General features: G+C 34.8%; 1 pseudogene; it reads right to left on the bottom strand.

Moving 5' to 3' along the window:
* Positions 1-13,891: 13,891 nt before the first annotated feature.
* LOC119530554 lies at positions 13,892-14,122 on the bottom strand (annotated as a pseudogene).
* Between the last annotated feature and the right edge of the window lie 252 nt (positions 14,123-14,374).

Here is a 14,374-nt window from a genome sequence, read left to right as displayed (position 1 = left end):
AGTAGTCCTGATATACCAAGGTCCCTATCTGAGATTCTACAAAAGATACACTCACTAAGTTTTATCTTTCAGAAACTTAAATCCACCAGAGTGTACCTAAGCCAGACAAGTTCTAAAACCCAGAGGCAACAGCCTCTTTAAGAACAATACCTAGATGTGGTCCCCTTCCCCATAATGTCAACACCCCTTTCCAATGTGAGCAGGTTGGGGTAGTCACTGCCTAGACACCCCTGAAGATTGAGAGGGTGATTAGGCAAGGGGAAAGGGTGGCAACATACAAAACAGGTTTTGACAAAGGATTGTGAATACTGAATCTTTATATAAATATTTTTTTAGATGCTAGGGTATTGGAATAGCTGGAAGGAAATGGCTGTAATGGTGGAGCGTGACCCATGACAGTCTTTGAAATTTGCTCTGTGGCCACTCGTTAAGTACTTTGAGAGTTGTTACCTTTCTGTGTGTGTCTTATATTTCACAATAAGGAAATGGCTGAAACTGTGGATCTGTAACCCATGACGTTCTTTGAAATTACCTATGTAACTACTTGTTGAATTGTACTTTGGGGGTTGTCAACTTTCTGTATATATGTTATATTTCACAATGAAGAAGTAACTGAAGTTGTGGAGCTGTAACCGTAGCATTCTTCGAGGTTTGCTCTCAGACTACTTTTTGAATTGTACTTTGAAAGTTATCACTGTTACGTATATATGTTAAATTTCACAATAAAAATGCATTTAAAAAGCATCCATCATTTATCCTCAGTCATCTAAAAGGAATTATTATTTAAGCATTATAAACACAAGGCATGTTATAATTAAGCTTGGATATTATGTGAATGTCATCTGACTCCCATCATTTACCCAGCATCCGTACTGAAATGGGGATAAGCTAGTGTCCTTTTGTGTATGTGAGAGCTTATTTGGAAGAGACTGCCTAGTAAGTATTTGAGATGGAACTTTCTCTGTTCAGTGTAAGATCATTTGTGTACACTATATGTCTTTACTTTTGTATATTTATGACAATGCAACCTAACTGATAAATATTTCTTTATTTACTATTTCATTAACATGACACACATTTTAAAAAATTCAGTACTGTGGACCATATTTATATTGTTGTAGTAGGATTTACCTTATACTGGTTGTGTAAAAATAATACATATTCATTATAAATAATTCAAGTAGTACAGAAAAACACCTCAAATATTTATCATCCAGATAGAACCAATATGAATATTAGTTGAATATCATTCCATATGTCTCTTTATTCATTACAAGTCACTTTATATTTCATTCATAATACAAATATTTTTAAGAGAACATCTTCATATATAAAAAATAGATATCTGGACTAGACATATCCTAGTGCATCTTTTCTAGTCCATAATGTAAGAAATTTCCATCACAGATTGTCATCTTAAGAAGGGTTACTCTTTACATGTGAGCATCAAATAAAACTATGATGATGGTATCTAAATGTATAGCCTGGTGCCCAGCTCATCTTGATCAATGTTTTATGTTGTCATTTTAAAACTGTAAAATAAGGAATCCCTTCAGATATTAAGATAGGCACTAGGTTCAAAGTGATAATAGCAATCAAGATTTTCATGTCCAGGAATCAGCAAGTTGGCTAAGTATCAGCCTTTACAAAATGGAACTTATTTGGCCTGGGAGTTACACTTGTTCCAATGTGCTTTCCAATTAAGTCTGGCTTGTGGGTGGGTTTGAGTGGGATAGATTGGTCTGAGATTATTCACTACTTGTCTGTTATCACTAGAGAAACTAACTACTCCCCGGAGATGCCAAGGTGGATAAAGTCAGTTATTTTATTTAGGCCAAGAATATGCCACGTTAAAGACAAAACAATATAGGGATTGAATGAAAAGAGAACAGTGGCTTTGATCTCAGACTACTCAGCTTCAAATCCTACTAGCTAACTGTTGACATACATACATAATTTAGTTTTATCAGCGTGTGTGGCAGGGTACATAACACCCCTAAGTCAGTAGTGTCTATACACTAGCAATGAACAATCTGAAGAAGAAATCCAGAAAAAATTCCATTTACAATAGCAACTAAAAGTATCAAATATCTAGGACTAAACCTAACCAAGGATGTAAAGGACTTATACACAGAGTCCTTTGTGTAGTTGCTAAAAGATGGCTAAAAGAAATCAAAGAAGACCTAAATAAATGGAAAGACATCTCGTATTCATGGATTAGAAGACAAAGTTTTGTTAGGATGTCAATTCTACCTAAAGTGATTTACAGATCCAAAACAATCCCAATCTAAATTCCCACAGCCTTCTTTGCAGAAATGGAGAAGCCAACCATCAAACTTATATGGAAGAAGGGAGGCCCAAATTGTCAAAACCATCTTTAAAAAGAACAAAGTTGGAGGACTCATACTTCCCAACTTTAAAACTTGTTACAAAAACTGCAGTAATCAAAACAGCAGGATACTGGCACAAGGACGGACATATAGACCAATGGAATTGAATTGAGAGTTCAGAAATCAACCCAACATTTATGGCCACATTTGTGACAACAGTACCTAATCCACCCAATATTCCCATCAACAAATGATGATGATAAAACTGAATATCTACATGCACAAGAATGAAAGTGGACCCCTACTTCACACTATTTATGAAAATAACTCAAATGGGTCAAAGACCTAAATATAAGAACCAAAACTATAAATATCCAAGATGAAAAGGTAGCTAAGCATCTTCAGTACCTTCTGTTAGGCAATGGTTTCTCAGTCTTTATATCAAAACATGAGCAACAAAAGAAAAAACAGATAAATGGTACTTCATCAAAATTAAAAACTTCTCTGCATCAAAGGACTTCATCATGAAATTACAAAGACCACCTACAGAATGAGAGAAGATACTTGGAAACCACATATCTGATAAGGATTTAATATCTAGACTCTATAAAGAAATACTATAATGCAACAACAAAAAGACAAACAATGCAATTTAAAAATGGGCAAAATACTTGAATAGACATTTCTCCAAAGAAGATATGCAAATAACCAAAAAGCACATGAAAAGATGCTCTACGTCATTGACCATGAAGGAAATGGAAATCAAAATGACAATGAAATACCATTTCATCCCCACTTGAGTGGCTGCTATTAAAAAGTGTGGAAAATAACAAGTGTTAGAGAGGATGTGTAGAAATAGGGTCACTCATTCATTGTTAATAGTAATTAAAATGGTGCAGCCTCTGCAGAAGACAGTTTGGCAGTTCCTCAGAAAGTTAAGTATTGAATTATCATATGACCTGGCAATCCCTCTTCCAGGTATATATCCAAAAGAATTGAAAGCAGGAATTTGAGCAGATATTTTCACAATGATGTTCATAGTGGCATTATTCACAGTTGCCAAAATATGGGAACAACCCACATGTCCATCAACCAATGAATGTATAAACAAAATGTGGTATATACACACAATGGAATATTATTCAGCTGTAAAAAGGAATGAATTTCTTATACATGCTACAACATGGATGAACCTTGAAGACATAATGCAAAGTGAAATAAGCAAGACACAAAAGGACAAAAAATTGTACAATATGAATCATCAGAATAAGCAAATTCCCTAAGTCAGAATCTAGAATACAGGTTACTAGGAGATGAGGTGTGGTAGGGAATGTGAAGTTAATGTTAACCAACCCAGAATTTTTATTTGGAATGATAGAAAATTGTTGGTAATAAATGGTCAGGATGGTAGCACAACATTGTAAATCTAATTAACATCACTGAATTACATATTTGAATGTGGTTAAAAGGAGAAATTTTAGGTTGTATAAATTTACTAGAATAAAATTTTTAAAGAAACCACTACAGTGTACAACACAAAGAGTGAAACCTAATGTAAAATATGGACTCCAGTTAATAGTACAATTATAGTATTCTTTCATCAGTTGTAACAAATGTACTACACTAATGAAAAATAATAATAATAAAGGCATATATGGGAAGTCTGTACTTTCTGCATGATTTTCCTGCAAACTTATAACTTCTCTAATACAAGCTACATTTATGTAAAATAATGTACAGAAATTGAGCAGGAAGAAAGAAAACTGTCAATATTTGCAGATGACTGATGGTATATACAGAAAGTCCAAAACAATTCACATATAAATCAATAGAATTTATAAGGAAAACTAGTATGTTTACTGGTTAGAAGATCAATGCAAAAATAAATCTTCATATACTAGCAGTAAACAATTAAAAGTATAACATATAATTTTACAATTAGCAGATTCAACAATAGCCCAAAGCAGTAAATACTTAGGAACATATCAAAAAGAAGATGTGAAAAACTGCTACACTGGAAATTACAAACCATTGCTGAGAAAAATTAGACTCCTTAAGTAAATATGTATGAATTTGAAACTTTAATATTATGATGATATCACTTATACCAAAATTGAACTATAAATTTTATTCAAGCCTATTCATCATTCATAATAATATAATAAAATACAATTATATTATTCTGATGTGGAAATTGTTCTTCACCTTGCTTAGTCTTACCTCTTTGCATTTCTATATAAAATTTTACAAAGTTGAAGAACTTACTAGACATCAACAGTTATCATAAAACTCCAATATGATATTGGCATAAGGATAGATAGATAAATAGCTGAAGGGAACAAAATAGACAGTCCAGAATCAGATGAACACACATCTGTTCACTTTGTTCATAACAATGACAATCCTGTAAAATTATAGGGTAAGTATGGTCTTTCAATAAACAGTGCTGGATCAATAGAATATCCAGATGGGGAAAAATGAATCTCACACAATACATTAAAAACAATTCCAGGTGAATTGTAGATCTTCATGTAAAAGACAAATCAAGAAAGACTTTAGATGAAAACATACGAAAATCTTTGTGACCTTAAGGCAAAAATTCCTTAAGCAGGCCACAAATATTCATAAAGACGAATAGAAATTCAACTTAATTAAAATTAAGGACTTCTATTAAAATAAAGAGTGAAAAGACATACCACAAATCAGAGAAGAGAGGTTTGGGAGATGGTATATATATATCTATATAAAAAGTATTAATATCAGGAATATATAAGAACAACTAACTTATAACAAAAGACAGATCAATCAATAGAAAAATAGGAAAAAATAATTTGAATAAACTTCCTACAGAGACAGACATGCAAATGACCAATAAATACATGAAAAGTTGTGCAACCCCATTAATTCATCAGGAAAAGACAAATTAAAAACACAATGTGATATCACTGAATACACTAGGAGTGTTTAGAATTAAAAATAAAGGCAAACCAACCAAAAAAATAAATAAAAAGCCTGACAATATCCATTGCAGATAAGGGTCTGGAGCAACTGGATCTCTCATACACTGCTGGTGGGAATGTAAATTTGTAAAATCACTTCAGGAAACTATAGTAATATCAATGAAAGCAAATCATGAGTATATCCTGTGATCCAACAATTCTGTTCCTGGGTATGTATACAATAGAAATGTGTACAATATATAGTCATCAAAACACAAACTAAAATTATTCATAGCAATGCTATTTGGAATAGTCAAAACTCAAATGTCCATTAACTGTAGAATGAATAAATAAATTGCTCTTTATTCATTTAATGGGATACAATAGTAATGAAAATGAATAAAGTCCTACTACACCCAGTGAGATAGATGAACCTCACAAATCTAAAGTGGGTATAGAGCCAGACATAAAGAGTAATACTGTGTGATTCCTTTTATAAAAAGTTAAAACATTGGTAAAATTAATCTATGGTGGTACAAAACAGAATAGTGATTAGAGCAGAAGGTAGATGAAGTAACTAGAATGAGGTAAGCTTGCCCAGAGACATGATTACATGGGTGTGTTCACTTGGTGAAAACTCATTGAGCTGTATGCTAATGTTATGAGATATTTTGTACTTCAACAGCAAAAAAAGTCAAGTCATGCAAACAAAGCTGAGATTTTGGTCCTTTAAGATGGAAAATCCTCTCTAGGGTTTGATATAGAACAAAGGAGATACAACACATACTCGACATTAGGTAGGGAGATAGTATAAACCAGATACAGATAATTTTTTAATTGTAAGAATATAATTAAATTTTCATAAATGTATTTCAAAAACTAGTTTATTTAAAAAATATGACTAAGATAGAATTATAAAATCTGAATAGTCTAAAGCCAGAGAATAAATATGAAAGCTTGTAAAAAAAATCAACCCTTTCAAGGGTGTTTGGTCTAGATGGCTTATATGGTTTTATACAACCTAAAGGAACCCATTATAATATATATTGCTCAGATGTGGCCCTGTCTCTCTAGCTAAGCCAACTTGAAAGGTGAAATCACTGCCCTCCCCCCTACGTGGGATCAGACACCCAAGGAAGTGAATCTCCCTGGCAACGTGGAATATGACTCCCGGGGAGGAATGTAGACCCGGCATCGTGGGATGGAGAACATCTTCTTGACCAAAAGGGGGATGTGAAAGGAAATGAAATAAGCTTCAGTGGCAGAGAGATTCCAAAACGAGCCGAGAGATCACTCTGGTGGGCACTCTTACGCACACTTTAGACAACCTTTTTTAGGTTCTAAAGAATTGGGGTAGCTGGTGGTGGATACCTGAAACTATTAAACTACAACCCAGAACCCATGAATCTCGAAGACAGTTGTATAAAAATGTAGCTTATGAGGGGTGACAGTGGGATTGGGAATGCCATAAGGACCAAACTCCACTTTGTCTAGTTTATGGATGGATGTGTAGAAAAGTAGGGGAAGCAAACAAACAGACAAAGGTACCTAGTGTTCTTTTTTACTTCAATTGCTCTTTTTTCACTCTAATTATTATTCTTGTTATTTTTGTGTGTGTGCTAATGAAGGTGTCAGGGATTGATTTAGGTGATGAATGTACAACTATGTAATGGTACTGTAAACAATCGAAAGTACAATTTGTTTTGTATGACTGCGTGGTATGTGAATATATCTCAATAAAATGATGATTAAAAAAAAAAAAAGATGGAATGTATTGCCACAAATTAACATATTAATAATATAATTTGCATTATTACAAAGTATCATTGTAACATATGATAAAATGTTTTATTATTATATAATATTATATGTAATTATGTTTTTAAAATGCTTGTGCCAAATATGATATTTATTGAAAGAGAAATAAAATTAAAATGGAACTAACTTATGAATATAGGTATGACAAGTCTGATGAATGAAATATCAGCAATCAAGTTCAGCAACATCAGTAAATCATGGTAAATATCAGCTTAGCCTATGATGAAACCAGGAAACTGCCACAACCCCGATTACATAGATTCTGGAGGTTTTTTTCCAAATAATGTGAAATTTGGTTAATATTGAGGGAAATCTTCAAGAAATGGCATACATATCTCCTAATATCAGACTTAACGAAAGAATTTTCTGAAAGCCAATGATTACATCCTGAGAGACTCCAATAAATCTTCCTTTGCTTGGAACAGCAAGGACCAGGGTCATGAATAGTACCTTGGGGAACCATTCCCATCAAAGAATGGTGTTTTGGGCAAGGCCAAAAGCACTGTGTAGACATCCCATCTTTTCTTTTACTAGACTTTTAACCCCTCGAAGTGGAACTGAATGGAAGTCTGAAAGGCTGGAGGAAAGAGGGAACCTCAACCAACTTTGCAGCGGCTGGCTAGACTTAACTGAGCAGGGATGACACTCAATCACAAAACCAAAGCATGCAAGCCAGGAGGCTCCTTCCAGAGCCAGGCTACGTCCTTGTCTGAGTGACAAGTCTATTTGGAGAGAGAAATATTGCTGAAGATTGAATTAGTGCAAAAATTATATTTCTGTTAGGAGAGACTCAATTTTTATCTGAATTATTTTTACCCTTGAAGCAATTCCTCTCAACCCAACCAGTACTCTTAATTTTATAAATCAATTATCTGGAAAATTAAATAAATAAGAATGGAAAAGAATTCTTTGAAAATCAGGAATAGTTAGAGAAACATATTATACTAAATTCCAGGTCCATTATTCCCCCTCCACTTTTGAATTCCAAACATCCATTCAGCTCTTCTCAGTGCATTCATCAACAGGATTGTCATTGGGGAAGTATATTAGTCAGGGTACTTCAGAGAAACAGAACCAACTGTTTGTTTCACTGTTCTCTCTCTCTCTCTGGAAAGAGAAAGGGAGGTTACAGGAATTGACTTATTTAACCATGGGACCTGGCAAGTCTGAGTTCCATAGGGCAGGCTGGAAGTTGGAAACTTTGATAAAGGTAATTCTGAAGTCTGGGGTCCATATTCCCCAGGGGAAGCTGGCTGACTGAACTTGAGGCAAAAATTCTTCTTTCTGATTTCTGAAATCCTCAGTTCTGGCTTTTAAGACCTACCACTGATCGGAAAAGGCGATCCCCCACATTGCTGAGGGGAATTTTCTTTTTTGATTATAGGTGCAATCAGCCATAGAAGTAATCAAATGATTATAAGTACAAATCCACCTACGAAACACCACAGTAACAATCAGGCCAGTGCTTGCTCAACCAAACAACTGGACATCATATCCTGGACAAGCTGACACATGAGATAAACCATCACAGGGAGTTTACAGGTTATAAAAGGATATGGTCCATCTCAGATGACTCAAGGCTCCACTAGAGCAGGGAGATGGGGGTTGTAGTTGTATTTATTTTGCTTATTCTATCATAGATTTCTCTTGTTCACTGCTTTGGTCAAGAGCCCCAATCAAAATACATAACGACTTCATTGTTGTTGTTCAGTTATTTCATATAAACATAATAAAATCAGGCCCCATGAGATAAATATCAGCTTTTGTGACTCCCTTATTTAGAGCCTGTTCTTATCTCTAAGCTAGAAGATTAACATGCCACTTTCAAAATGTTAAATCCAATGATTTTATTTAAATCACTTGAGTAAACTGAACACTTCAGGAATCAGCCATTTTAAGGGATGTTTCAAACATGATTTTATACACAAATACATCCAGGTTTTCATGAGTACCTTCTCACTGAAAAACAGCTTAATGTTCTATGGTGTTAATTATATTATTAAGCTGAGCACTTTCAACAATAAAAATTATATTTAATAAATCCTGATATAATACAATTATACCATATGGGGCTGTAGCCTGATGTTCAACTCGATAAACAAGTTCCACAGGACTTACAGATAGCAGGGAAAATAGACCAACTTGCTCCTACAAAGACAGTTAACCACTGTTGTCAACTAAATAACAAGGGAAATAGAAGCTTATTAAAAATCCAGTAATGGTAATAGATATTTCTAGTTGTCCCCCAATATCCATTATTTTCTTTAAAAATTAAAAAACTATTTTTTGTTAGAGAATATGGCAGAAAAACATATTGGTTTAAAAGCATCCCTAATAGATAGGTAGAATCATCAGTCTAAATTCTGGGTAATAGGATTCAGTCAGAACAGTATTGTATAACAAGCCACCGTAAAGCTTAATGGATACAACAATAAGCATTTACATCTTTTTCAAACATCTGTGGGGTCAACTTAAGTTCAGCTGATACAAGACTGAGCTAGGGCTTGCTGGGGTTGATTCCAAGTCAGCTTCACGTATCTCTCATCATTCTTGGACAGGCAGTTCCCCAAGACATGTTCTTTTCATGCAAAAGGCAGAAGCAGAAAAGAACAAGCTGAACTATACAGCACTTTTCAAGTCTCTGCTTATATCATATCCCCTATTTTTTGATAGACCAAAGCAAGTTATATTGTCAAATCTAAATTCAAGGAGAGGGTAAATAGTCTCTGTCCACTCCATACTCAAAGCAAGTCACATGGCCAAGTCAACATTAATGGGACAAGGAAATATATTTCTCCCATGGAGGTGGGTAGTGAGTATTTGTTGAACAATCTAATATACCACTGAAAGCAAGCAGACAGTGTTAAGTGTCTGCATTCTTTAAAAGCTATCTGGCTCACGCTCGTTGCCCCCTTCTTGGTCTTGTCTTCTATTCTGGAATGTGGGTGTCATGACCAGCACTCTAGCTGACATCTTTGAACATGTGGCAAGGGCCCATGCCATATCTAGAGATGTCAGGGTAACAAAGTGGAAAATGGGACCCTGAGATCTTCAGGTAACAAAGCCACTTACTAGCTCTGTGCTGAGATGTTCAAATCTTCTGGACTTTTAAACGAGGGAGAAATCTATCCCTATTTTATGGAACCCACGGTTATTCATGTCTTTCTTACTCATAGCCAAACCTACTTCTAACCAATATGAAAACTGGTACCTATAACATTTGTGACACTGGCTTAAAGGAAATAAATGGGTGGTGAGGAATCAGATATTTCAGTGGGAAAGCTAGAGATCAGTTTTATGCAACAGTAAATTAATTAAACTTATAATTAAGTTGTCATTGGCCCACTGTGGAAGGCAAACCATGTGTTTCTAAGTGGGAAATGGTAGGAAAAATCACAATTCTGACATTTGCTGCTTTTCTCTTTTTATCCAACTCCTAAAAGAGAAATACATACAGACTAAAGTTAGCCATCATGAAAGCAGAGATGGAAGAAAATATAGTTTTACTAAGGAAGGTGTTTTTAAAATTTTTTTCTTTATTGGAGAAGTTGTGGGTTTTACAGAACAATCATGTATAAAATACTGGATTTCCATATAGCACCCCACCACTAACACCTTGCATTGGTGTGGAATATTTGTTACAATTGATGATAGGACATTTTAATAATTGTACGATTGATTAAAGTCATGGTTAACCTAGGGTTCACTGTGTAGTACAGTTCCATGAATTTTTTTAAATGTTTATTTTGTCACCATATATACAATCTAACATCTCCGTCCTTCAGTCACATTCAGACATGTATTTCAGTGCTGTTAATTGCCTTCCCAATGTAGTGCTACAGTAACCACTATCCATTACCAAAACATTTCTGTTATTCCAAATAGGAACCCTGTACATTTTAAGCCTTGACTTCCCATTCCCTATCCCCACTCCATTCCCTGGTATCCTGTATTCTAGATTCTGAATCTATGAGCTTGCTTATTCCAATTGTTTCAAATCAATGAGATCATACAGTATTTGTCCTTTTGTGTCTGGTTTATTTTACTCAACATGATGTCTTCAAGTCTCATCCATGTTTTGTCACATGTATCAGGACTTCATTCCTTTTTATGACTGAATAATATTCCATTGTATGCACATAATATATTTTATTTATCCATTCATTGGTTGGTGGACACTTGGTAGCCTCCATCTTTTGGCAATTGTGAGTAATGCCATTATGAACATTGGTGTGCAAATATCTATTCAAGTTCCCTGCTTTCAATTCTTTGGGATATATACCTATTAGTGGGATTGCCAGGTCATATGGTAGTTCTATACTTAGCTTTCTGAAGAACCACAACACTGTCTTCCACATTGGCCGCACCATTTTACATTGCCGATGGCAATGAATAAGTGTTCCTATTTCCCAGCATTCTCTCCATCATTTGTTATTTTGTTTTTTGTTTTTAAATATCAGTCTTTCAAATTGGTGTGAAATGGTATCTCATTGTGGTTTTGATTTGATTTCCCTGATGGTTAATGATGTTGAACATCTTTTTGTGTGCTTTCTGCCATCTTTCTTTACAGAGATGTCTGTTCAAGTCTTTTGTCCATTTTTATTGTTTTTTTTTTTTGTTGTTGTTGTTGTTGTTAAGTTGAAGGATTTCTTTATATATTCTGGTTACTAATCCTTTATAAGATATGTGGTTTCCCAATATTTTCTTCCATTGTGTAGGTTGATTTTTTATACTTTCATGGTAAAGTCCTTTGAAGTACAGAAGATTTTAATTTGTTGATGTGTCATTTATGTATTCTTTCTCTTTTTTGCTTGTACTTTGGGTGTAAAGTCTAAGAAACCTCTGCCTAACACAAGGTCCTGAAGAGCCTTCCTCTGTTTTCTTCTAGGAGTTTGATAATTCTGGCTCTTATATTAAGGCCTATGATCCATTTTGAGTTTATTTTTGTATATGGTGTGAGATAGGGGTCCTTCATTTTGTTTTGCCAATGGAGATCCAGTTTTTCCAGCACCATTTGTTGAAGAGACTATTCTTTCCCAATTGACTAGTCTTTGCCACCTTGTCAAAAATCAGTTGGCCATAAATGTGAGGGTTGATTTCTGACCTCTGAATTCTATTCCATTGGTCTATATGTCTATCCTTGTGCCAGTACCATGCCATTTTCATTACTGTGGCTTTGTAATAAGTTTTAAGACTGGGAAGTGTGAGTCCTACAACTTCATTCCTCTTTTTAAAGATTGTTTTGACTATTTGGAGTCTCCCATCCTTTCATATAAATTTGATGATTGGCTTTTCCATTGCTGCAAAAATATTGGAATATTGATTGGGATTGCATTGAATCTATGAATTACTTTGGGTAGTATTGACAATTTAATGATATTTAGGCTTTCAATCCATTAAGACAAAATATGCTTCCATTTATTTACATCTTCTTTAATTTCTTTTAGCAGTCTTTTGTAGTTTTCTGTGTAAAAGTCCTTTAAATCCTTGGTTAGATTTATTCTTAGATATTTGATTGTGAATGGAATTTTTTCTTGATTTCTTCATCCAATTGTTCATTGCTTTTTTCTAGAAACACTACTGACTCTGGGGTGATGTTATTGTACCCAACCACACTTTGCTGAATTCATTTATTAGCTCTAGGAGCTTTGTTGTGGGTTTTTCAGGACTTTCTGTATATAGAACCATATCATCTGCAAATAGGGAAAGTTTTACTTCTCCCTTTCCAATCTGAATGACTTTATTTCTTTTTCTTGCCTAATTGCTCTGGCAAGAACTTCCAGTACAATGTTGAATAATAGTGATGACAGTGGGCATCCTTGTCTTGTTCCTAAACTTAGAGAAAAAGCCTTCAGTTTTTCACCATTAAGCATGATGTTAGTTGTGGGCTTTTAATATATGCCCTATATCATGTTGACAATTTTTTTTCTATTCCTAGTGTTCTAAGTGTTTTTTTAATCATAAAAGCAAGCTATTTTTTTTTCAAATGACTTTTCTGCATCAATTGTGATGATCATATGTTTTTTTCTCTCTAATTTTTAATGAGGGAGGTATTTTTAAGTTCCATTCCTAACTGACTGAGAGTCCTATAATCTGGAGCCTTAAAGGATTGAGAAAGCCAAGTGCATCTATAGTTGGGGACTTCTAGAAATGGTGTCTCCAAAATAGCAGACTTAGCAGGAATTAATACTGATAAAATTGTATAGAGAAAGCCCTGGGGATCCCTAAAAGCCAAAGCAAAAAAAAAGAAAAAAAAAGTCCTCAAATTTCCTCTTTATCTTTTGAAATTTGAAATCTCCACCATGGAGTTTAACCCAGATCAAGCCCCTAGTTTATTACCTTTAACTCAATACAAAAGAAAGTCTACCTGCCCTAAACCCACCCCTATAATTCAGAGAACCCCTTGTCCAATCAATAGGAGTCAAGTTAACTTCCTTTTGATGTCTACAAAAATCCCTGAAGCTAATTCCTTTCTGACTTCCTTTGCTGCAGCAAAACTTTGGTGTCCGTAACAAAATGCCACAGTCTGTATACACGACTCCAATTTGCCTGTCATAAGACTGATGTCCTATTATCAGAATCCTAGCATAGGAGCCACAGGCTATCTATATAAGGGCTCAGTTGAGTTGGGCATAGCACTTAGGTAATGGCCTACATGGGCATCCATTCTTCCATGCCTAAGCCTTTTTCTTTTTCATTTTATTTTTATTAAGCACTATATAATACACTGCATGCTACATAATACACCACAGTATAAGCTTTCAGCAAGGGTAGGTGATCATAACTGAGTTATTTTTTCATCAATCAGGAAAATGCTTCCTTGAGTCTGTAAATATTCTCCAAATACTTGGGTACATAGTAATGATTCACCCCATAGATCCGCCTATCTCTTTCCATCAAACTCCACTGATATGAATAATGGGAAACTCTTTTCCTTGCCCCCATTTGTGAACTTATGAATGTTCTCAGAGGCCACTCCAAGGATGAGCTAACATGCCCCATGATGGTGAGTCCAGGGAGAATCTCGAACCGCATCATGGCAGGTTACCAAAGCCAAAAACCAACTTCTCTAACTTGAGAACAGGCAAGCTCTTAAGTGCTTGCAGTGGGGGAGAGTGTGAGCTGGCTTCTTGATTGTTGAGTGAAAGAGCATGTTTAAAGGGAGCTCACAATATTTTCCCAAGGGGCTAGGCCATGTTTAAGTCTACTTGCCACATGGAGACAAGATGAAACAGAGACAAGTTTGATTTTGAAGTAACTCTTTCCATTGAGAAAGTATGGCTCAAC

This window comes from Choloepus didactylus, chromosome 3, assembly GCF_015220235.1.
Source record: "Choloepus didactylus isolate mChoDid1 chromosome 3, mChoDid1.pri, whole genome shotgun sequence".
Taxonomy (NCBI): Eukaryota; Metazoa; Chordata; class Mammalia; order Pilosa; family Megalonychidae; genus Choloepus; species Choloepus didactylus.
Note: the sequence above shows the minus strand (reverse complement) of the source record. Positions and strands in the feature narration are given on the sequence as shown.